Raw genomic sequence first — 24,422 nt, 5'->3', positions numbered from 1 at the left:
CCTGGAAACTATAAAAAAAAAAAAAAAAAAGATCAGCGTGTTACTCTGTGCCAGGAAAAAAAAAAAGACAGAAAAAAGAGAAAGAAAAGAATAGAGAGGAAAAGAAAAAGAAAGCAAAAGAAAAGAAAAAAAGAAAAAGAAAAAAGAACCTAACAAACACGTTAAAAAAAAAAAAAAAAAGCCAGAGCAAATGGAATCTCAGTTTTGAGGAAACACATGGGATTGAAGCATCCGCCGCAACTCTGTAACCAACTGTCACATGTGACTCTTCCCCTCTGCGCTGAATCCTGCGTGTCACCAGGATGGAGCGAGGCCGTGCTTGCAGGCAAGTGTGCGACGGCGGGGGCCCCGCCGGGCGGAGGAGGTGACGCCGGCTCCCGGCGCGGGGAGGGTCTTCCAGGAAGCCGCGGGCCTGGCCGACAGCGGCCGCGGGTCGGGGCCGGGCCGCGCCGCCTTGGCCGGCACGTAGCGCCCGGCGTGACTCAGCGCTGACTCACCGCGCGCGCTGCCAGCGGATTTCCCCGTCAGCGGCTCCCGCTCGCATGTCCTTGCAGCCGCCGGCTCCCCGAGTCCTTCCTTCTCTGCACGCCAGGCCAGTCCCGTCGCTTTCAGCAGAGCAGGGCAGCCTTTACAGCTTTTGAATCCCGACCAAACAGGGAAGAGACTGCCTTTGTTTTCTTAGACTTTAAGAGCTAAATGGCCCACTAATCAAATTCTTTCATCAAAGGCTTGTTGGAACAAATCCCGAACATCGTCCTTCCACGGTGACTTATAGATGACCTCCGCTCAGATTTTGCTTCTGTCGTGCTAAGCCTGCATCGTATTTTTATCCCGCTTTTTCTGAGATTATCTTTTCAATATGTTTGATAACCAGTCTTGGCACAAACCCACAAGTGCAGTGACGCAAATCAGGTTGGAACTTGGCATTATATGCTGGCTTGAGTGACTTACTGTAAAAACCAGGGAACACTTCATAAAGACGTTATTATCTGCAATCTCAGTTGCTGATTAGATGCCATGCTCTTTTTCAGCCTGTCACTACCCTTTGAAAGGTCCTGGGACAGGCTGTTAAAATGCAGATTCTTGAGCAGTCATATTTATCTCTTCCTCTCCAGGATTCCACATGGACAGCAAGAGTACAGCACGGGAGGTCTCCACCTGCGGCCCATGGACCACTTGTGTGGAGAGTGGCTGGGATATGTGGCAAAAATGCAGGTTCTTAGACCCCACTCCAAACCACACACTCAGAATGTCTTGTGGTGGGGCCCCGAAATCCATCTTATTAGGCAGCCCATCAGAGATGCCTATGAACACTTAAGTTTGAATACTACTAGCCAAAGGGTGAGGGTGGGAGACCATTATTCTGTGAAGGCCCCAGGAAGAATCCTTACAGTGGAAAATACTTCGTTCTCAAATTGATTTTGAAGTTCTGTTACCAGGCAACCATATTTCTAAAATTGGTTTTATGTACAATATTGCTTAACTGTATATTAATAGAAATATTTTTTTAATTAAAAACCTGGGTATAAAATAAAATGTCGTTGGGGCGCCTGGGTGGCTCAGTCGGTTGAGCGTCCGACTTCAGCTCAGACGATCTTTCTGTCTTTAGAAAGCAAATTTGAAATCTTTGCATCCTTAATCTTTTGGGGGATGTGAGGGGAGTTGGAGGAGGTCAGGAGATAGAGAATGATCTGGGAGTCTATTCTGAAAATTTCCCTATCCTTCTTCCCTGGGGTATTTTATTTGTTTACTTATTTTCTTTTCATCTCACTGGATAAGTTTTCCCACTTTATCCCCATCAGCATTGTGCCAAAAAGCCTAGATCTGACAAGAGACCTCTCCTTGCTGACTCTCTTACATATGCGTTGCTTCTCCAAGTGTGGTCTTTGGACCAGCAGCATGGACAGCACCTGGAAACTTGTAAGAAATGCAGACTCTCAGGTTCCACCAGAAATGCTATATCAGAATCAACACTTCAGCAAGATCTCCAACTGATTTGTGTGCATATTAAAATATTGGCAGTACTGGTTTGTAGTAATGGTAAGTACTTGGTAATGGTAACAATCTGAGGCTGATGGAATTAAAAAAAGGAAACAGGAGATGGGGGTGAATTCATTTCCTGGGGCTGCCATAGCGGAGTACCACAAACTGGGTGGCTTAAAATAAGAGAAACTTATTCTTCCATAGTTCTGGAGTCTAGCAGTCTAAAATCAAGATGTCAACAGGAACATGTTCTATCTATGGTACTGGGTAAGACCAAAAGTCTACCACAAAACTACTTTGACCATAAAAGTAAGCCCTCAAATAAAGAAAAAAAAAAATTATAGCTAAAACTATGACCACATTGAGAGACAAACTGAAAATATCTTAGGATCAAGGCAAGAGAATCCTTATATTATCAGAAAGAGATAGGAGTAGGACCAGAGAGGCCTCTCCAAGATAGTAATGTCTTTTTAAAAGTTCTTGACAGTTGGTGGTGGACATCTGTTTCTGTTTGCCCAGCTCTTGTCATCCTCACTAACATTTCTCTGCAGGACGTCAACCAGCGTTTCCCTTCCCCCTTCCTCCCAAGGGTGAAACACATGACTCTTTACTTTCTGTCCTGCACATCTGAATCGGGGTTGAGTCCCAAAAATGCAAAAAGTGGTTGAGGCGGAGTCATTTCAGTCGTGCTCAAAGACACTAACCAGATGTGTTTGTCCACTAAGAATACCAGAATAACTCTAGCTGCTGTCCTCCCAAGGCCCAATTGTTTAATTTCTTTTGTCCTAAGAGCTACCCAGTGTCTTTCCAAGTGTTATTAATTCATTGTTTTATTTGAAAGTTTAAAAATTTTAATGCTTCTTTTTAGCTATTTTGGACTATTTCTTACTATTTTATTATAATTTGTTGTCAATTGTTTTTGATGGGACCAAGAGTTTGCCCCAGTTGGCTTCTATTGCTTACATAGAATGAACCCAACTGCTACGAAATTATTGATGGGAAGAACATGTTGCCCAGAGCCACACCACTAATATAACCTGATTGCAGTCTGCATCCATGACAAATATGTACTCCTGAAATATAACAAAGATCTTTCTGGAGTTTTTTTCAATTGATTTTACCAGCCATCACTGCCCTGTATTTCAAGCTGAGTCATTCTTCCCTTGTGAACCAACCAAATTGCCAGAGGGCACAAAAGGAAGAATCACTCTTGTTATGCTGCTTGTAGACACCAATAATCTTTATGTTGCCTCCAACTCCTCATTGTGGTTTTCATGATATTTGCAATATTAAGGAGAGTAAAGAAAAGTACTCCAAAGTTTCTAGTTAGAGCTACTTTACCAGAGGGCTTATTGGCAAACAGAGAGTCCCTGTTATGCCAGACTAAATGTGACCTTTTTTTTTTTTTGCAAGCAAAGATTAGCCTAAAAAGGCTTTCAAACTAGCTAACACAAAAAGTGTGTGTCTTTTGAACTCTACTGATAAAATTTAATTTGATCAAGGTATGTCAGTTTCTCAAAATCCATACTCCTTATTCTCCCCAATCTCCCTTCACATTAATTGTATTAATTTTATCTTGTGCCAGTGGTTGCATGGTGGATATGGTTTCATTTGGCTGGAGTAGGGAGCATATAAGGAAGAGTAAACCCAAAAAAGTACCTGTTTTGAAATTAACATGAATCATGAAGGTCATAGTGAGGACATTGTACTTAAATATAATTCGTTAATGGTTTTGATCAAGATAAATATGTGACATTTACTGAGTGCATATTAAGTGCCTGGAACTATACTGTCCATTGACTTCCTGCTTATGATGGGTGAAGATTTAGCTCTCTTACACTACCAATGACTTGAAGTAAAATATTTAAGCTTCAGAAAAAAATGTTTTTAAATCAGTAACAGACAACATGAACATCTACGTTGTGAGAAGAGGATATATCCTCCTTGCTGTTCTCCTTTCTTTCTCTTGTAGCTGTTAAATGCTATCATTGGTAGGTTTCTTTTTTACCTTCTTGGGATTGATAACATGTACATATCTAACTATTCTGGGGTTTGTCTAAAGGTTTAACACTGAAATAAAAAATAAATAACATTTGCATTATTAAGACTATAGGAATAGTCTTCATGGCAGAGAATGTAATATACTTATGATTCAGATAAAGATTACATGTCTTTTGCTATACTCAGTGTTTTTCCTAAAGTTTTTGTCTTTCTGTTTTTCATCATCTCCCATAATTTCTTCCAAAACTGTCAAACATACTACCTGGTCAATGGAAACTTCTTCTTCTAGGAGATCTCTGTCCCCTGAAGCAAGCGCACTCTAGGCCTGTCACACAACGCACAGCAATCACGGAGCCTCCTTGCATTGCAACACTAGGTGAAAGCCACTGTTTTCTAGGTCTCTTTGTGCCTAACTTATTCCACCCCCTCTCTAGTATCTTTTAAAGAGAGAGTATCTGGGAAATAAATGGATTGATTTTCACAATCCTGAAAATGTTTTTATTCTGCTTTTACATTTAATTAATATTTAAGCTGGGTATAGAATTCTGGGTTGAAAATCACTTTCTTTCAAAAGGTTTGACAGCATTCCCCCAATATGTTTTAACAGTACTGAAGATGAAAAATCAGATAGAAGCCTGAATCTCAATCCCATCTTTTCTTTTCTCTCACCTTGAATTTCTTCTCTCTATTCCAAGCTTTCTATAGTTTCACAGTGTTGTTTCTACGTGGAGGCATTTTTTCATTTATCCTACTTACCACTTGGCAGAAACATTTAAGGTCTCAAGGCTTCCTTTAGCTCTTTAAATATTTCCTTTCTCCATTTTCTCTGACCTCTCCCCCTGGAAGATCTTAGATCTTGGATCTCTAAGACAATTCTTTATTTTTCCTATAGTTCTTCTGTCTTAGGTTTTCTTGACTCTTTATACTATTTTGAGGTTTTCCTTAATTTTATTTTCTTATCTTTCTATTTATATTTTCATATTGAAAACTATGTTTTTAGTTTCTCAGGATTCTTTATTTTTTAAGTTTATTTATTTTGAGAGAGAGAGACAGAGCATGAGCAGGGAAAGGGTGGAGAGGGAAAGAGAGAGAGAATCTGAAGCAGGGTCCACACTGTCAGCACAGAGCTTGATGTGGGGCTCAAACTCATAAATCGCGAGATCATAACCTGAGCCAAAAAGAGCTGGATGCTTAACCAACTAAGTCACCCAGGCACCCCTGGTTTCTCAGGATTCTTAGTGTCTGATCGTTCTTTTATTATAATATCTTCTTGAATTTCTCTGATAAACTTATTAGGGCATTTTTTTTTTAAAGAATTCTTTGTTCTCTGAATTATTTGTATTTCCTTATGCCAAGTTTTCTATTGATGCATTTCTTTTTATTTGGCAGGTTTTCTTTTTTTTTCTTCATTATTTTATTTTTATTTTTTAAAGTTTATTCATTTATTTTTGAGAGAGAGAGAGAGAGAGCACGCGCGCGTGCACGAGCATGAGTTAGGGAGGGACAGAGAGGGGGAGGGACAGACAGAGAGGGAGAGAGAATCCGAATCCGAAGCAGGTTCCACACTGTCAGCACAGAGCCCCATGCGGGGCTTGAACCCACAAACCGTGAGATCATGACCTGAGCCAAAGTCAGATGCTTAACCGACTGAGCCACCCAGGCACCACTCTTTTTTTTTTTTTTAATGTTTTTCTTTTTTTATTTTTGAGAGAAAGCAAGCATGCAAGCAGGGGAGGGGCAGAGGGGGGGTGGGGGAGTAACAGGATCCAAAGCGGGCTCCATGCTGACAGCACAGAGCCCGAGGCAGATCAGGGCCCGAGCCAAAGTAGGCCGCATAACTGACTGAGCCACCCAGGCACCCCTTATTTTCCAGGTTTTTTCCAAATGTCTAGGGATCTTGGTTGCGTTTTTATATTCAAAAAGAGGCATCAGAAAGGCTTCAGTTTATAATACATAAACTTCTTGGTTCTTAAGTTCCAGGATGATTTTATTTTAGGGCATCAGCAACACACTGTGATACTAGGCTGCCATAGTTCCCCCAGACAGTATTTTCAGTGCCTCTAGATGAAAACCTTATTTGTGTTTTTGTTTTGGATTGGGGCAAAAGCCCTGATCATCAAATGTTTTGAACTAGGGGGCTGGAAGGAGGGAAAGGGGAAACATGGTCCACTGTGGCTCCATATTCACTGTACGACCTTTAATTTATCTGGATGTCTTAGTTCCACTTCTCACTATTACCCTTTCTTATATCTCTCAGTTTTTGAGAACAGGTGTTATCTAGGTACTGCAAATAGGAAGCCTTCCCCATTTTCCTAGGAAGCTGTCGAAAAGTACAAATCCCTGGACCCTACCTAGGGATCCTGATTCAGCACCTCTGGGATGGGCCTAGATATCTGCTTTTTGTTGTTGTTGTTGTTGTTGTTGTCTAATACTTTCCCTGGCTCATGTACACAACCAGTCTGAGGCACCACAAAGAAGTTAGTAGTGACGTGGAGAAGAGGTAACTTTACAAGATAAAGCAGATGTGGGAGACTCATGACAGATGACTGGGTGAGTAAGGGGAGAAGGAAGAGGAAAGAACTAAAAACAACTACCAGGTTTCAAGCCTGAGTGACTCCAAAAGTGATAGTGAAATTAGCATAAATAAGAAAGTGATAAGGAGTACTTCCTTCTGGATTTCTTCTCCCAGATACTGTACTAAATGCCACCTTAGAATATTACCAGAGTGCTCCTTTTGTAGAAAAATTACTAGTAAAAATGGTGTTAGATTACAGTAAAATGATGAATAAATAGACGTGTAAATACATTCTCAGGCCGGAGAACTAGTATTTGTATGCACAAGCTCAACAATCTATCTACTTTTCACAATTTATGAAGGTATTAAAAAACATTCATAGAGCATTCCAAAACTGAATGTGAGTAATCTACTGATACAGAATTCCTGGTTTCTTTTCAACCAAGTGTCTTAATTTCTCAAATGTAAAAGAGCAAAATTCAAATATACAGTACCCCTTATGCTTAATATATCTGAACACAAGTGCAAGAAAAACAAAACACAAACTCTCACAATAGTATCTACAGCTCTTCATAAGGCTTATATTTTTACCAAAATATTGCTGTTCACACACTTCAATTTCTATTAATAGTAAAGCCTGATGACTCATTTTGTACATTTAGAGTCTAATGAGGATTTTTAGATCTGCAATACCTGTGACGACTATTTATAGCTCTTTCACATTAAAATACATATTTTGGGCAGAAATACTTCTGTGAAAATATTGATTTTTTTCTTTTTTAAAATTAAGGTATTCACATAAAGTATTTAAGGTATTTAAGTATACATAGTATATAAGGTGTGTGTGTATATATATATAAAGTAATTTTAGTGCTTTTAGTGCACAGTTCTGTAAATTTTTACCAATGCACAACGCACAATCCTATAACCACAAACAAATACAAAGTAATTTCATCAATCCTCAAACTCCCCCATACTTACTCGAAGTCAGAACCTAACCTCCCTCAAATCTCTGACAATGACTAATCTCTTTTCTCTCCTTATATTTTTGCCTCTTCCAGATTGCTATGTAAATGTTATCAGGGAGTATGTAGCCTTTTGAATTTGGCTTCTTTCATTTAGCATAACACCTGTAAGATTCAAACATTTTCTTGCATGTATCATGAGTTTGTCCATTGTCATTGCTCATAATACTCTATTGTATGGATGTACCACAGTTAATTTATCCAAGTAATGATATTTAACCATTTACCAATAACTTTATTTTGCAAAAGAGGATGGTTTAATGACTATGAAATGATGCATTGATCAAGAAGGGAAACATTAAATAAATTCCCTTTTTGCCTTGAATTCTTTAGTATTTGACTATATGTTAGATATGGCTATTTCAAAAAATATATTTTTTAGATAACTGAAAAAGTAGATATCTATTCTAATTGTGGGTATACATTTAAAGCAAGTGTTTATTATAATTTGAAAGGTTTTCTTTACCTGGAATGGGAATGATGACACATACTACTGTTATTGCTGATAACACCAGATAATGTTTTGCTTAAACTTCTGAAGTAAAATGCTACATGAAGGCCCTATTCAGCCCAGATCTCTGAAATGGCTCATTTCCCATTGCAACTCTGTTAATCTTTTAGCCCATGGAGGCAACAGGTGGGTTAGCAAATAGCCAATAGAAGGACAACTGTTGTCCTTCAGGATCAGTGCCAGTGGAAAAAAGTGACCTGAAATACAGATCTCAGGCCTGACATGATGAAAATCTAATGCCACAGCTGTTGTCTCTCGCAACTGTCACTCATCATGTTTTTTTAATGTTTTTTAATTGAAGTATAATTGACATACATTACATTAATTTCAGGTGTATAGCATAATGATTCAATATTTGTATATATTGTAAAACCATCACTGCAATAAGTCTAGTTACCATCCATCACCATAGTTACATAAGTTTTCTTTTCTTATGATGAGAACATTCTAGATCTATTCAGCAACTTTTAAATATGTAATACATTACTGACTATAGTCATCATGCTGTATATTATATCCCCATGACTTATTTATAATTGGAAGTTGGTACCTCATGATCCCCTTACCCATTTCGCTCATACTCTTCCCCTCTTCCCTCTGACAACCACCAATCTGTTATCTATATATCTATGAATTTCAGGGTGGTTTTTTTTTTTGCTTTGTTTTGTTTTGTTTTTCCTTTTTTATGTTCACATATAAGTGAAATCACATGGTATTGGTCTTTCTCTGACTAATTTCACTTAGCATGGATACACTCAAGGTCCATCCATGTGGTCACAAACAGTAAAATTTCATTATTTTTTAATGGCTGGGTACTACCCACTGTATATATGTGTACCACATCTACCTTATCCATTCACCCAATGACAGACACTTAGGTTGTTTCTATATCTTGGCTATTGTTAAATAAGGCTGCAATGAACATAGGGGTGCATATATTTTATTGAATTTGTGCTTTTGTTTTCTTTGGTAAATACCCAGAAGTGGGATTACGTGTGTATTTGAGTATTTATCCAAATATTTATCCAAATGCCTACAAGTAATTCTATTTTTAATAGAGAACAAGTAAGCTCTATTTTTAATATTTTGAGGAACTTCCATATTATATTCCATAGTGGCTGCACCAATTTACATTCCCATCAGCAGTACACAAGGGCTCCCTTCTCACTACATCCTAACACTTGTTATTTCTTGTCTTTTTGATTAATAGCCATTCTGTCAGGTGTAATATTATACCTCATTATGGTTTTGATTTGTATTTTCCTAATGATGAGTAATATTGAACATCTTTTCATGTGCCTGTCAGCCATCTGTATGTCTTCTTTGGAAAAATTTCTACTCAGAACCTCTACCCATTTTGTAACCAGAATGTTTGTTTTTTGTTACTGAGTTGCAGGAGTTCTCTATATACTTTTGATACTAACTCTATATTGGATACGATTTGCAAATATGTTTTCTCACATAGTAGACAATCTTTTCATTTTGTTCATAGTTCCCCTCACTGTGCAGACCCTTTTTAATTTGATGTAGTTTCATTTGTTTATTTTTGCTTTTCTTGCTTTTGCCTTTGGAGTCAGGTCCCAAATATCATCACCAAGACCAATGTCAAGGAACTTATTACCCCTTATGTTTTCTTCTAGAAGTCTTATGATTTCAAGTTTCACATTTAAGTCTTTAATCCATGTTGAGCTAATTTAAGTTAGTGGTCCAGTTTTAACAATACTATTTATTAAAGAAACTGTCTTTTCCCCATGGTACATTCTTGCCTCCTTTGTTATAAATTAATTGCCCATATGTGCATGGGTTTACTTTGGGGCTCTTTATTGTGTTTCATTGATCCATGTGTCTGTTTTTATGCCAATACCATGCTGTTTTGATTATTATAACTTTATAATATAATTTGAAATCCGGGACTGTGATGTCTCTTTGTTCTTTTTTCTCAAGATTGCTTTGCTATTTGCAGTCTCTTGTATTTCCATACAAAATTTTATTCATTTTTTTCAACAAGCAATGAACCATACTTTGCCCACCTGTGTTTTATTGTTTTTATTTTTTATTCTTTTTTTAATGTTTATTTATTTTTGACAGAGAGGGAGAGAAAGAGCAAGAACGCTCATGAGAGGGGGAGGGGCACAGAGAAAGGGATACAGAGGATCAGAAGCGGGATCTGTATGGAGCAGAGGGCTCAATGCGGGGTTTGAACTCATAAAACCCTGAGATCATGACCTGAGCCAAAGTGAGACACTTAACCAACTGAACCACCCAAGCACCCTTCCATGCAAATTTTAGAATTTAGGATTTTTTGTTCTAGTTCTGTGAAAAATGTTGGTATTTTGATAGGGATTTCATTTAATCTGCAGATTGCTTTGTGTAATAGGGACATTTTAACAATATTAATTCTTCCAATCTGTGAGCATGGAGTATGTTTGCATTTCTTTGTGTCTTCTTTAATTTCTTTCATCAATGTCTTAGTATTCAGTATACAGGCCTTTCGCTTCTTTGGTTAAAATTATTCCTAGGTATTTTATTCCTTTTTAATGCAATTATAAATAAGATTGTTTTTTTAATTTCTCTTCCTGATATTTTGTTGTTAGTATATAAAAATTCAACAGGTTTTACATACTGATTTTGTACCCTGAATTTTACTGAATTCATTTATTAGTTTCAACTAGAGTTTTGGTGGACTCTATAAGGTTTTCAATATATAAAACCATGTTCACGAATAATGACAGTTTTACTTTTTCCTTCCCAATTTGGATGTCTTTTATTTCTTCTCCTGCCTAAGGACTTTGGTTAGGACTCCTAGTACTATGTTGAAAAAAAGGGGTGATACCTCACGCCAGTCAGAGTGGCTAAAATGAACAAATCAGGAGACTATAGATGCTGGAGAGGATGTGGAGAAACGGGAACCCTCTTGCACTGTTGGTGGGAATGCAAATTGGTGCAGCCACTCTGGAAAACAGTGTGGAGGTTCCTCAGAAAATTAAAAATAGACCTACCCTATGACCCAGCAATAGCAATGCTAGGAATTTACCCAAGGGATACAGGAGTACTGATGCATAGGGGCACTTGGACCCCAATGTTTATAGCAACACTCTCAACAATAGCCCAATTATGGAAAGAGCCTCAGTGTCCATCAACTGATGAATGGATAAAGAAATTGTGGTTTATATACACAATGGAGTACTACATGGCAATGAGAAAGAACGAAATATGGCCCTTTGTAGCCACGTGGATGGAACTGGAGAGTGTGATGCTAAGTGAAATAAGCCATACAGAGAAAGACAGATACCATATGGTTTCACTCTTATGTGGATCCTGAGAAACTTAACAGAAACCCATGGGGGAGGGGAAGGAAAAAAAAAAGAGGTTAGAGTGGGAGAGAGAGCCAAAGCATAAGGGACTCTTAAAACCTGAGAACAAACTGAGGGTTGATGGGGGGTGGGAGGGAGGAGAAGGTGGGTGATGGGTATTGAGGAGGGCACCTTTTGGGATGAGCACTGGGTATTGTATGGAAACCAATTTGACAATAAATTTCATATATTGAATAAAAAACTAGTCATTAAAATTCAAAAAGAAAAAAAAAATAAAAAATAAAATAAATAAAATAAATAAAATAATGATAGTAAACATCCTTATCTTGTTCCTAATCTTAAAACAAGAGCTTTCAATTTTTTACTATTGAGCATAGTGTTAGCTGTGGTCTTGTCATATATGGCCTTTACTATGTTGAGGTATGTTCTATCTATACTCATTTTGTTGACAGGGTTGTTTTGGTTTTTTTTTTTTATCTAAAAGCATGCTAAACTTTGACAACTACTTTTTCTGCATCTACTGAGATCATTTTATTCCTTCGCTTTTTTTTAATGCTTATTTGAGAGAGAGTGCATATGCAAGTAGGAGAGGGGCAGATAGAGGGGGAGAGAGAAAGAATCACAAGCAAGCTTTGTACTATCAGCACACAGCCCAATACAGGGCTCAATTTCACAGGCCTTGAGATCATGACCAAAATCAAGAGTCAGATGCTTGACTGAGCCACCCAGGCGCTCCACATTCCTTCACATTTTTAATGTGGTATATCATAGTGATTAATTTGCAGATTGTGAACCATCCTTGCATCACTGGAATAAATCCCACTTGATCACTGTGAATGCTTCTTTTAATGTATTGTTGAATTCAGTTTGCTTGTATTTTGTTGAGGATTTTTTTCATCTACGTTCACCAGGAATAGTGGTCCATAGTTTTATTTTTTATGCTGTCTTTGACTGGTTTTGGTATGAGAGTAATGCTGACCTCGTAAAATGAGTTCAGAAGCATTCCTTTCTCTTCAAATTTTTGGAAGACTTTGAGAAGGATTGGTATTAAAATCTTTGTTTAGTAGAATTCATGAGTGAAGCTGTCTCATCCCTGAACTCTTGCTAGTCGGGAGGTTTTTGATTACTGATTCAATTTTGTGGCTGTTTTGTAATTCTTTTTTTTTTCTTTTAATGTTTATTTTTGAGAGAGAGAGAGAGAGTCTAAGCATGCGCACATGCACATGCATGCACGCGAGTTGGGGAGGGCAGAGAGTGACATAGACATAGAACCTGAAGCAGGCTCCAGGCTCTGAGCTGCTCAGCACAGAGCCCAACGTAGGGTGTGAACTCACCAGCGCGTGAGATCATGACCTGAGTCAAAGTTGGATGCTTAACCAACTGAGCCACCCAGGGGCCCTTTGTAATTCTTTATTCCTTTCTTCCTTGTGCCTTGATCACTTTATGTAATATGCTCAGACTCCTTTCTTATTATCTTTTATGGGTCTATTATAGGTTTTTGCTGTGTGGTTACCATGAGGCTCACATATAACAGCCTATTTGTACAATCATCTATTTTAAGATGAAAGCAACTTAAGTATGAACACATTTTAAAACCCTGCATTTTTACCCCCCCCCCAATTTTATGTATTTGCTGTCACATTTTATATCTTTTTATTTTGTATATCCTTTAATTATTGTAGTTATATTTTTCCTATTTTATTTTAAACTTCATACTAGCTTTATAAGTGATTAATCCACTATCTTTTCCATATATTTACCTTTATCAGTGAGATTTTTACTTTCATATGTTTTCTTGTTGCGAATTAGTGTCCTTTTCTTTTAACTTAAAGAATTCCCTTCAACATTTCTTGTAAGGCTGGTTTAGTGGTGATGAATTCCTTTAGCTTTTGCTTGTCTGGAAAACCCTTTCTCTCTCCTTCAATTCTGAATGATAACTGTGCTGGGTAAAGTATTCTTGGTTGGAATTTTTTCCTTTCAGCACCTGAATATATCATGCCACTCCCTTTGGGGCCAAAAACTTTCTGAGAAATCTACTGACAGCTTTGGGGCAGGGGGAGTCTGTTATATGTAACAAGTTGTTTTCTCTTGCTGTTTTTAATCACTCATCATGTTTTAATTTTACAGTTTTGATTTAATCTTTTCTAAATAAAGCACTGGATAAATACAGAATGAGAGAACAAGAGTCTGTAGCAAAGGAGCCAGATTGGTATTAGCACCACCACTCATCCCTTTCACCACCTCCCCAGCCCTCTGGGTTTTGTTTTTTTGTGATGATGGCATCTCTAGGACACTACTTGATGTTCATGAAGGCCAGAGCTTCTGCACCAGCTCAGAAGCTTAAGAGAAATTACAGAGTTTGGATTTCATGGTGACTTCTTAACCTTTCTTATCATGCTAACCAGAATGCTTTTGTCCAGATATTTCAAGTTGTAACACACAGTGGAGTTATATCTGAACAAAAACATGAGATTTTTCAATGGTGGGCCCTAAGATTCCCCCAATTTTCTCAGATCTGTAATTTATGGGGCACTTGAGTGGCTCAGTTAGTTGAGCATCCAACTTCAGCTCAGGTCATGAATCTGCTGTCCATGAGTTCAGGCCCAGCATCGGCCTCTGTGCTGTCAGCTCAGAGCCTGGAGCCTGCTTCAGATTCTGTGTCTCCCTCTTTCTCTGCCCCTCCCCCACTCGCATTCTGTCTGTCTCTCTCTTTCTCTCTCAAGAAAATGAATAAACATTAAAAAAAATTAAAATACATTTTCCACCATGGGTTACATTATTTTTCTTAAAAAAAAAATGTTTACTTTTGAGAGACAGTGTGAGCAGGGAGGGGCAGAGAGAGAGGGAGAGAGAGAATCCCCAGCAGGCTCCACACTGTCAGCATAGAGCCCGATTGGGGCTCAGACTCACAAACTATGAGATCCTGACCTGAGCTGAATCAAGAGTAGGATTTTAATGGACTGAGCCACCCAGGTGCCCCACATTCTTTCTCTTATGAAGCCACCTTTTTAAAAATGAACCCTATATTGAATTATAGTTTTACATAAAATGAAATGCATCCATTCTAAGTGTACAGTCTTAACAAATACGTATACTTAGTGAGAATTCCATGACTACAAGATACAGAGCACCCTCCCCCCAACCAAAGTCTCCTTAATGCCCTTTTCAGTCAGTTTCCCCTCCACTCCCAACCTCAGGCAGTTGATCTGATTTCTATCATGATAGGTTAGTTCTGCTTTTTCAAGAATATTCTGTAAATAGTATGTATGCTTCTGGGGTCTGGCTTTTTTACTTAGCATAAGCTTTTTGAGGTTCATCAATGTTGTATGTATCTATAACTAGTTCTTTCTTTCCCCTCAGTACTATTCCATTTTATGGCTATAATGCCATTTGTTTATCCATTTTCATATTGATGGACATTTGGATTGTTTTCACTTAGGGGCTGTAATATACACATACCCATGGCAGCTTTACTCATAAGTTTTTGTGCAGTATTCATTTCTCCTGGGAAAATATCTAAAAGCAAATACCTGGGTTGTATGTTAAGTACATATTTAAGCTTTTAAGAAACTACAAGCTACTTTCTAGAGTGGTTGTATCATTTTGAAAACCCACTAGTAATACAGCTGACCCCTGAACAATGTGGGGGTTAAAGGCACCCACCCCCAGTGCAGTTGAAAATCTGAGTATAGGGGCACCTGGGTGGCTCAGTCGGTTAAGTGGCCGACTTCGGCTCAGGTCATGATTTCGCAGTCCGTGAGTTCGAGCCCCGCATCGGGCTCTGTACTGCCAGCTCAGAACTGTTTCAGATTCTGTGTCTCCCTCTTTCTGACCCTCCCCCGTTCATGCTCTGTCTCTCTCTGTCTCAAAAATAAATAAACCTTAAAAAAAATTTTTTTTAATTAAAAAAAAAATCTGAGCATAACTTTGACCCTCCCACCACCAAAACTTAACTACTAATAACCTACAATTGACCAGAAGCCTTACTGATAACATAAACAACTAATACATATTTTTATATGTATTATATACTGTAGTCTTATAATAATCTAGAGAAAATAAAATATTAAGAAAATCATAAGGAAAATGCATTTACAGTACTGTATTATATTTGCAAAAAAATCCACATATGTATGGACTCACATAGTTCAAACCCATGTTGTTCAAAGGTCAACCGTATAATGTATTCACTGCGAATAAGTGTTACAGAGAAAAGTAAAAAAGAAAAAAAACAAAAAACAACCAAAAAAAGGGCAAGTAGATGTTATGGTGCTATTTACAGATGATGGTAAGAAAAGGCTTCCTAGACTATTGTGAGCCGAAACCTGAAGGAAGTAAAGGAGAATGCCATGAAAATATCTGAGAGAACAGCATTCAGAAGGCAGAAATAACAGCACATGCAAGAGGGTATTCCTTGGTGGGTTGGAGGAATATCAAAGGGGCCAAGGGGTTCGCAGTGGGGTGAGAGAGACAGAAAAGAGGTAAACAGGTCAGAAAGGCAGGGAGCTCAGTCAGTTCATGGAGGACTTTGTAGGCCAATGAACTTCGGAATGAATGAAATGAGGAATCACTGGAGGATTCTGAGCACTAAAGGGACACAACTTCTCTTATATAGATCTCTTATATAGGATCACTTTGATGTGAAAAATAGACTATAGGATGCAAGCATGAAAGTAGGCAGGCCAGTTAGGAGGTCACTGTAATTGCCCAGACCGAAGACTAGACCAGTCTGGTAGCAGTGCAGCTGGAGAAAAGTGGTGCGACTCTGGACGTATTCTCAAGGCAAAGCTGACGATATTCCCAAAGGATTGAAAGTGTCCTGGTGAAAGAAGAGTCAAATCTAATTAGGCCAATCTAATTCCACATCCATTCTTCCTCCAAGTACAGGAAATAATCTGTGTAAAGAAGAAAGGGGGGGGGGATGCAGTTTGTGTGGTTAAAAACCAGTAAGAAACTAAGTTGAAACTCATGGTCCCTGGCAAAGCCAAACTGCTTTAATCACCCAAATAATCCTCAGTCGAAATAGCCCAATGTGTCTGCCTGAAATAAATGTAATTTTATGGAAAAAAAATGTAATATACATATTGTAGTGCCAATTTGTAACACTTTAAAATTCTATATATAGAATCTAATATAAAAATACTTCTCTTGAGGTTTAGAAAATAATAGTAAAGTAAAATGAGAAGCATGGCAATCCTATGAAATAGGAGATGAGCAACTATTAATCCTACTATTCCATAGGTAATAAATTTTAACTCTAGATAAATATATGACCCCTTTGGGTCAAATCCAATGCATCAGGGACTACGATCAGTCTGCTGATTCAAAGTCTAGCTCAGATACACTCTATGATCAACTGTTGACTCCTATCCAGGACTACCTATTTTATTTTTTTATCGTTTAACAAACTTTTTTGTTTGTTTGTTTTTTTGAGAGCGAGAGAGAGCAAGCAAGCACTCGGCTGCATGCAAGCTAGGGAGAGGGGCAGAGGGAGGGAGAGAGAATTCCAAGCAGACTCTACACAGCACAGAGCCTGATGCAGGGCTTAATCCCATAACCCTAGGATCATGACCCGAGCCAAAACAGAGTCAGATGCTCAACCGACTGAGCCATGCAGGTGCCCCTCTGTGTATTTTCATTAAAGACATCAAATTCCAGTACCTCTGATACCCAAGATATATGTACTGAAACACTGATAGATGACTATAAGACATTTTACAAGATGTTCACAGATTTAGTAAGGTCCACCAAATGATAGGCCAGCAAAACATAACTAACTTACAAGAATCAATTTCCACCCTAAGTATTTTCAAACATCTAATGCTACTATAGATGTGTGAATTTCCTTTTCGTATATTTTTCAATAGCAAAATCTGTTCAACTATATATGTCTATTGCAGGTAGGGTGTTGAAGGGGATGGTTTAGAAATTCACAAAGAAAGAATATTTGCAAACACATTTAAACAAAGCAGGTTTGGAAACTGTAATTTTTAGTTCTTTGATGCTGACTGTATGATAATTACATTTCCCCTAAAATAAAAAATAAAAATGGAGAAGAGAGGGCTATAGAATTTAACTCTACCAAAGCATTTGGGTTGTGTGGATTCTTTTATTACACTGTAAATATTTTGCATATGTCTAGAGCAAGCACCAGTAATTAGGCCATAATGGTAACTTGTCATTCATAAACACAACAGTGCATTTGGAAAGATTAAGAACTAGATTGTTCAGTAATTCTGGGAGCCTTGTTTACCAAGCTAAGATGTCTAGCAAGACTCTTGTTTACTTGATATGATGTACTTGTTATTTTATTAAATATTTAAGACTGCATAGTTTAAAATTTTATACAGAAAGCTTTTTACCTAATTTTGAGGAGAATTAAAGAAGAACTATTCCTAAGGTGTAATTTTAATTTCTTTTTTTTTAATTTTTTTAATGTTTATTTATTTATTTTTGACAGAGAGAGAGAGACAGAGAGACAGAGACAGAGCATGAGTGGGGGAGGGGCAGAGAGCGAGGGAGATACAGAATCCGAAGCTGGCTCTAGGCTCTGAGCTGGCAGCACAGAGCCCAACACAGGACTCAAACTCACGAACCACGAGATCATGACCTGAGCCAAAATTAAGAGTTGGACACTCAACCACCCAGGCGCCCCAGGAAAATACAGTTTTTAGAACTTACTCATTGTTTATATGTCATGAAAAAGCAATTTACTAAACATAGACAAAATATTTTGGTGAAAATAGATGTAAAAGTAAAGTAGACTACGTCTCAGTGAAACAATCTTCTATTGAATTCAAAATATGGAGGCATTACGTGTAGAATAATTCAGTTTTAGGACCTAGAAAATGGAAGAGAGCTTTTTCTGAGTCAGTGAGTCAGTTTTAAAAGTGTAAAAACTTCTGGAGAAGTTAGTAACAGCTGAGTAAAATTGTGAGACCCAAATAGGAGTTTCCATAGTTTGCCTAAATCCGCTCAATCTAAACCATTTTAAAAGATACCTATCTTTAGATATTTCATATAAACCTAACACCTATAGCTTTAGAGTCCTTGCTGTAATAGCTAAGATAATGAAAAATGAAGACTTCTAGGTAAAAATAAAGGGTAAAATTCTTGTACTTGTGTTTGCTTCCTTTCTATAATCTCATCAAAATGACAGAAAAGCAATTTAAAAAGAATAATCTCAAGGGTGCCTGGGTGGCTCAGTCAGATAACCGTCTGACTGGCTCAGGTCATGATCTCACAGTTTGCGGGTTCAGGCCCCGCGTCAGGCTCTGTGCTGACAGCTCGGAGCCTGGAGCCTGCTTCGGATTCTGTGTCTCCCTCTCTCTGTCCCTCCCCCACTCATCATTCTCTGTCACTTTCCCTCCCTCTCAAAAATAAATAAACATTAAAAAATTAAAAAAAAGAAAATAAAAAGAATAACGTCATAAGGACAAAGAGGGCAGAAAAGTCAATACAAGAAAGTCTTAGAAACTGAAAAGCAGACATAAGAGTAGTAACTACCTGTTAAAACTTTAGAAAGCAACTGTGGGTAAAAGTAAGAAATTAATTTATGTTTCTGATTACCTAAAGCCTCCAAATTGTTGGCAACAGTTATTTCTTTTTTTTTTTTTTAATTTTTTTTTTAACGTTTATTTTTTTTTGAGACAGAGAGAGACAGAGCATGAACGGGGGAGGGGCAGAGAGAGGGATACACAGAATCTGAAACAGGCTCCAGGCTCTGAGCCATCAGCCCAGAGCCCGACGCGGGGCTCGAACTCACGGACCGCGAGATCGTGACCTGAGCTGAAGTCGGACGCTTAACCGACTGAGCCACCCAGGCGCCCCGGCAACAGTTATTTCTGAACTGTGGTACCTGTAAGGCTATCAACAGGAGAATGAGTGGGAAGTGTTTGTAGGGTGCAGTCAGACATCTTCCCCACCACCACCACCCCAGAACTCTTCACCTACTCTGTATAATGGACCTACTGTGCAGATAGACAGAACATGGCAGGTTTATTCTAGAAAGGATCTTTGAAATAGAGGACACTAGGCAAAAATCGAAGTTAGGGGAGCCATGCTACAAAGAGTGGAACTCAGTGAACTTTAACATATGGTGCTCTCAGAATGGCTGTGTTGTCTTCCTGCACTTGGTTCCTGTAATGCCTGCTTCCAGCCTCTACCTCCAAGGCCTAGGAATGGCAAAGTCACCTGTCGGGAATCTGATCCAAGAAAACGTAAAAATTCTGACGTTAGTGTTCCTTCAGTGAAAGAGACCACCCAACTCACCAACCAAGGGCAAAGCCCCCTTCAATGTACTATACCCAGAGGTACTCAGAGCTTCCCATAGCTGTCCAATCTCCCCACTCTTAGAAAACCAAAGGTCATTTTGAGGAAAGCCTCTAAGTGCGAGACAAAGATGGAAAGGAGCAGACAGAAGCAACACTGAAGAGATGAATGGAGGGGAGGGAAGAAAATAGAAACACTATCTTTCATATCTATTACAAACAGACGAGAGAGTATAACTGTATCCACAGCATTAGAACCTCATGATTACCTATCATCTGTCTAAAAAGAATAACAAAAAAAGAGCTTCTAAAAGTTCAAATTGTGAGAGCAGAAACTTTTCGAAACAAATAATAAAAGGCTGAAAGATACTTAAGGAAATCTCTCTGAAAGTAGAGCAAGAAGACAATGAGAGGATCACAAGAGAGAAGATTCAGAAATCAGAGAACTAGAGGAACAGTCCAGGAAGCCCACTATCCAAGTAATTGAAGAAAGGGAGTTAAGAGGAAATGGATAGAAGAAAATAATCAAATAAGTAAATCAAGAACACTTTGCATTGAAAGATATGAGTTTGCACATTAAAAGGGACTACCAAGTGCCCAGGGCAAAGATTTCTAAACCAGTGTTTGGGGGGTGGGGGGAAGAAGGGTAATTTCAGGCCATATTTCTGGATAATATATTTATAGTGCTGCTTCTTGATTTTGCAGAAATGGGCATTATCTATTGACTTCCTAACAAGGTAGATGTGGATTCAGTATTGCTTTGCCATTACCCCTTCATATCTATCCCTCTTCTCATCCTCACATCTACCACATATAATTATATAGCAATTTTGGTTAAATCAATATTCATTGTTTACATTATTATGACAATATAAAAGCTAGTCACAGCTGAGCCATGTAGCATTTGATAATTTTTCTTTCCTGCATAACCTTTTATTTTCCTTAATCTTCGTTTCTTTACTGGCAAAAGTGGGAAGTTCATGGTTGGACCGATTTCTGATAGAGTCAAACGTTATCATTAAAAATAATCCCCTCCTCTGATCTGCTCTGCTGGCTTCAGAGTTGCCTTCATTCTCAGGCAAGTACTCCCAGAAAGCAGGCTCTAAGCAGCTCCAAACTGACATATCAGCAGTTTAGAAACTTCAGCAGGTAAAGAATCTTTTTCTCAACAGCTCTAGTAAGAGAACCAATGTCTTGCTCAAGAGGATGTTGCTACTCTTTTTGCTCTCCTGACTCACCACTTTACCTAGGGGTGGAGTCAAGTTTTATTTGATTGTCATGACTGAGAATGGCAAAGAGGTTCCGCAAACAAAGAGGCTGAGAAAAACTGTAATGCATTTTATATTTGCATCTGTACTGTCGCACAGTTCAAACTCAAAAAGTCCTAGAATTTTACAGGCTAGAAAGGACAAGAATAAGTGATGCCTCTGGGTTGAGGAAACATTATATAAACCAAGTTTTCAAGTTTAAAATTGTCTAAGGGATAATAGCATTATGATTTTAGAGTTAATTCAGGGATTTTATACTGATACTCAAAAAGCAGAAATTAATATATTAATCAAAAGTAAGACAAAATGAACTTATGGCATCTTTAAAATCACAAACATGTTTTTATATAGTTCAGCTGATCTTTTAAATGTTGGATTTAATATTATTTTTGATGAGTATTGTGACCTACGCAACCTGTTAAGTGAGGTAATGACTGACTATACAAAATTTAGTATTTAGGATACTTTACTGCTGTTTGAGACTTTAGCCATACAGTTTTGATTTTCTAAGGGAGCGAGGCTGTCTTCATTTCCCCCTCTTTTTTTTTGGTTATATATATATATATATATATATATATATATATATATATTTACCAAACTAAAAGTCCTTAGCTGTACGTCAAATATTTTGCATTATAATAAGGATCAAAAGTTTTTCTTGGAAAAAAAATACCAGCAGGATTTCAAAAGTAATGAACACGTGCTCACTTCAGCAGCACATATACTAAAACTGGAACAATTTAGAGAAGATTAGCATGGCCCCTATGCAAGGCTGACATGCAAATTCATGAAGTGTTCTATGTATAAATATATACAAATAAAACAAACAGCTTCATAGTTCAGAGATGCTCTTAGTAGTGCTCTCTACTGATCTTTAGTGTTACCATATTTATATTTCCTTTAGAATTCTTTTATTAATCACTCTGCAGTGTGGCTACATTTATATCTAAGCTTACAAGTAAAAATGTTCATTCTGTATTTCTTTATCAGGGTTAGGACTATGATGACCACTTTTAGTTTATGACAATACAACCCTACCGTTTGCAAATAGTGATAATGACAATAGCTAACATTAAGTTTCACAAAACCCCTACAAGTTAGACACTATTATTATTCCCAGTATACTAATGAGGAAACTGAAAAAGAAGATAGAAACTTTACTTAAGACAATACTAGTAAGTGGTAACAGCCCAACTGGTCTGAACCCAAAGCCTGCAAAAGGTAATAAACCGTAAGACAGTATTGATGGAGTTGTGACAGCCGGCCTATTTCTAACAATACCTAAAAAAGAAAGACATCAACATATATTTTTTGCGGTATTTGTAACAAGCCAAGAGGTCTATAATTGGACAGAAAAGGTCACGTTGTGGGGGGCACCTGGGTGGCTCAGTTGGTTGAGCATCCAACTTTGGCTCAGGTCATGATCTCACAGTTGGTGAGTTTGAGACCCTCTAACAGCTCAGACCCTGAAGCCTGCTTCAGATTCTATTTCTCCCTCTCTTTTGGCCCATCCCCTGCTCACATTCTCTCTCTCTCTCTTAAAGATAAACATTAAAAAAAATTGTTTTTTAAGGAAAAGCTCATGTAGCTGTTTATAAGTGGAATGGACTACTCATTGAGACCACCTGCTTAGTATTTTAAGTATAAAAATGGTAAAATAAGTTGGTAGGGATCAGAGCCCACCATGGAGAACACTTTTTATCATTCTAGAGAAAGAGAATGATCTTTTAGCATGCTGTCACTCATTCTCTTCTGCCATACTACCTTTCCACCCAGACTTTTAAATTTTTTTCTTAAAATATTTTATAATATACATTAAGTATGCAAAAAGGTACATAGACTAGCAGAACATACATGTACCCATCATTCAACTCCATCAAGTTCTAACATTTTGTTTGCTACTGTTTTACAAGCAAATTTGCAGTTTTGCTTGCTGATCTTTTGGATTTTTTTTAATGATGTGATATATTAGAGTTTAAACAGCATATAGAACATACCTATGTGGCTTAAAGAATAATAAAATGAATACTCATACACCCTCCGGCAAATCTGAAAAATAAAGCATCACTCCTACCTCAACACCCTCTCTGTTGGTCTAATGTTGATAGTTTGAATACAGAGCTCGAAGTTGGAAATAATTTTACTCAGACTTCTGAAGGCCCTGTGCTGACTTTACCCTCTGTTGAAGCTCTTTGCTCCCAGTGTTTTGAAATTTCACAGTGATGCATCTTGTGGTAGGTTTATTTTTATCCACATTATCAAGCACTCTGAACCCTTTCAATCTGGAAATTCCTGAACTTTCCTGCTCTATGAAATATTATTGGGTTATATTTTTTGATGTTTATCTATATTCCCTACTCTTACTTGAAATTTGGATGTGATGAGCTTGTGTCTTAACTTTATTTTATTTTCTCTTATTTTTTATCTCTTTGCCTTTTTGCTCTACTTTCTCAAAGATTTTCTTAATTCTACATGTAAGCCCTTCTAATTTCTATGTGTTTACAATTTTCAGTGGCTCCTGTGAGATAACAGAAAATATATACATTGGTCTCTCCCCCTGGTTCCGGATACAGAACTGCTAAAACCCTTGTAATTTCCTAATTGATAAGAGTAGTAGGAGCATCTTTTTTTCTAATGACGTGACTCTAGGTGGGCTCCTGGATGGGGTTTGGTCACCAGAAATACCAAGCAATGATTAGAAGCTTGGAATTTTCATTGCTTCTCGGCCTTTTAGCTCAGATCAAGTGTAGAAACTTGGAATTTTCAGCCCCACTCCCACTTTTCTAGAGGGGAGGGAGGATGGAAACGGAGGTAATAATTGATCATGTCTACATGAGGAAGCCTCCATAAAATCCCAATAATATGGAGATTCAGAAAACTTCCAGGACAGTGAGTACATCCACACCAGGAGGGTGATAAACCCCACAGTTTCAAGGGACAGAAGCTCCTGCTCTGAGAACCCTCCCAGACCTCATCCTATGTCTCTCTTCATCTGGTTCTTTATCTGTATCCTTTATTAGATCCTTTAATAAACTGCTAAACGTAAGTAAGCGTTTCCCTGAGTTCTGTGAGCAGCTCTAGCAAATTAATCAAACCTGAGGTGGGGGTCATGGGAACCTCCAATTTGTAGCCAAATCTGACAGAAGTTGTGGGTAACTTGGGGACCCACTACCTGTGGTGGGCATCTGAAGTGGGTGGGGGGGGGTGTATCAGATCCTTAACCTGTTGGATCTGATACTCTCTCCGGGTAGATAGTGTCAGAACTGAGTTAAATTGCAGGACCCCCAGCTGGTGTCATGGTGAATTGGTCAGTTTGGGGGGAAATCTGCATACATCTAGTGACTTAGAAGTGTCAGAAGTGACAGAGACAAGTGTTCTATGTGAGTAGTAAAGGAGAAAGGCTCAGAAGAGAAAAACTGGGTTGTTTTTCTTACACAGCTTTTTCCTATCCTTTTAATAAAGCATCTTATTTTTTTATGGCTGCACTATCTTATTTATGTCTCTGAACATATAAAATAACTTATAGTGTGTTTTT

At 38.0% G+C, this 24,422-nt stretch overlaps 1 non-coding gene across 1 annotated transcript; it reads left to right on the top strand.

Moving 5' to 3' along the window:
• Positions 1–21,587: 21,587 nt before the first annotated feature.
• On the top strand, positions 21,588–21,694 carry LOC113594985 (U6 spliceosomal RNA). Its single transcript, XR_003415463.1, has one exon. It is a non-coding gene; the product is annotated as a U6 spliceosomal RNA (small nuclear RNA).
• Positions 21,695–24,422: the final 2,728 nt, after the last annotated feature.

This window comes from Acinonyx jubatus, chromosome A1 (assembly GCF_027475565.1).
Source record: "Acinonyx jubatus isolate Ajub_Pintada_27869175 chromosome A1, VMU_Ajub_asm_v1.0, whole genome shotgun sequence".
Lineage (NCBI taxonomy): Eukaryota > Metazoa > Chordata > Mammalia > Carnivora > Felidae > Acinonyx > Acinonyx jubatus.
Note: the sequence above shows the minus strand (reverse complement) of the source record. Positions and strands in the feature narration are given on the sequence as shown.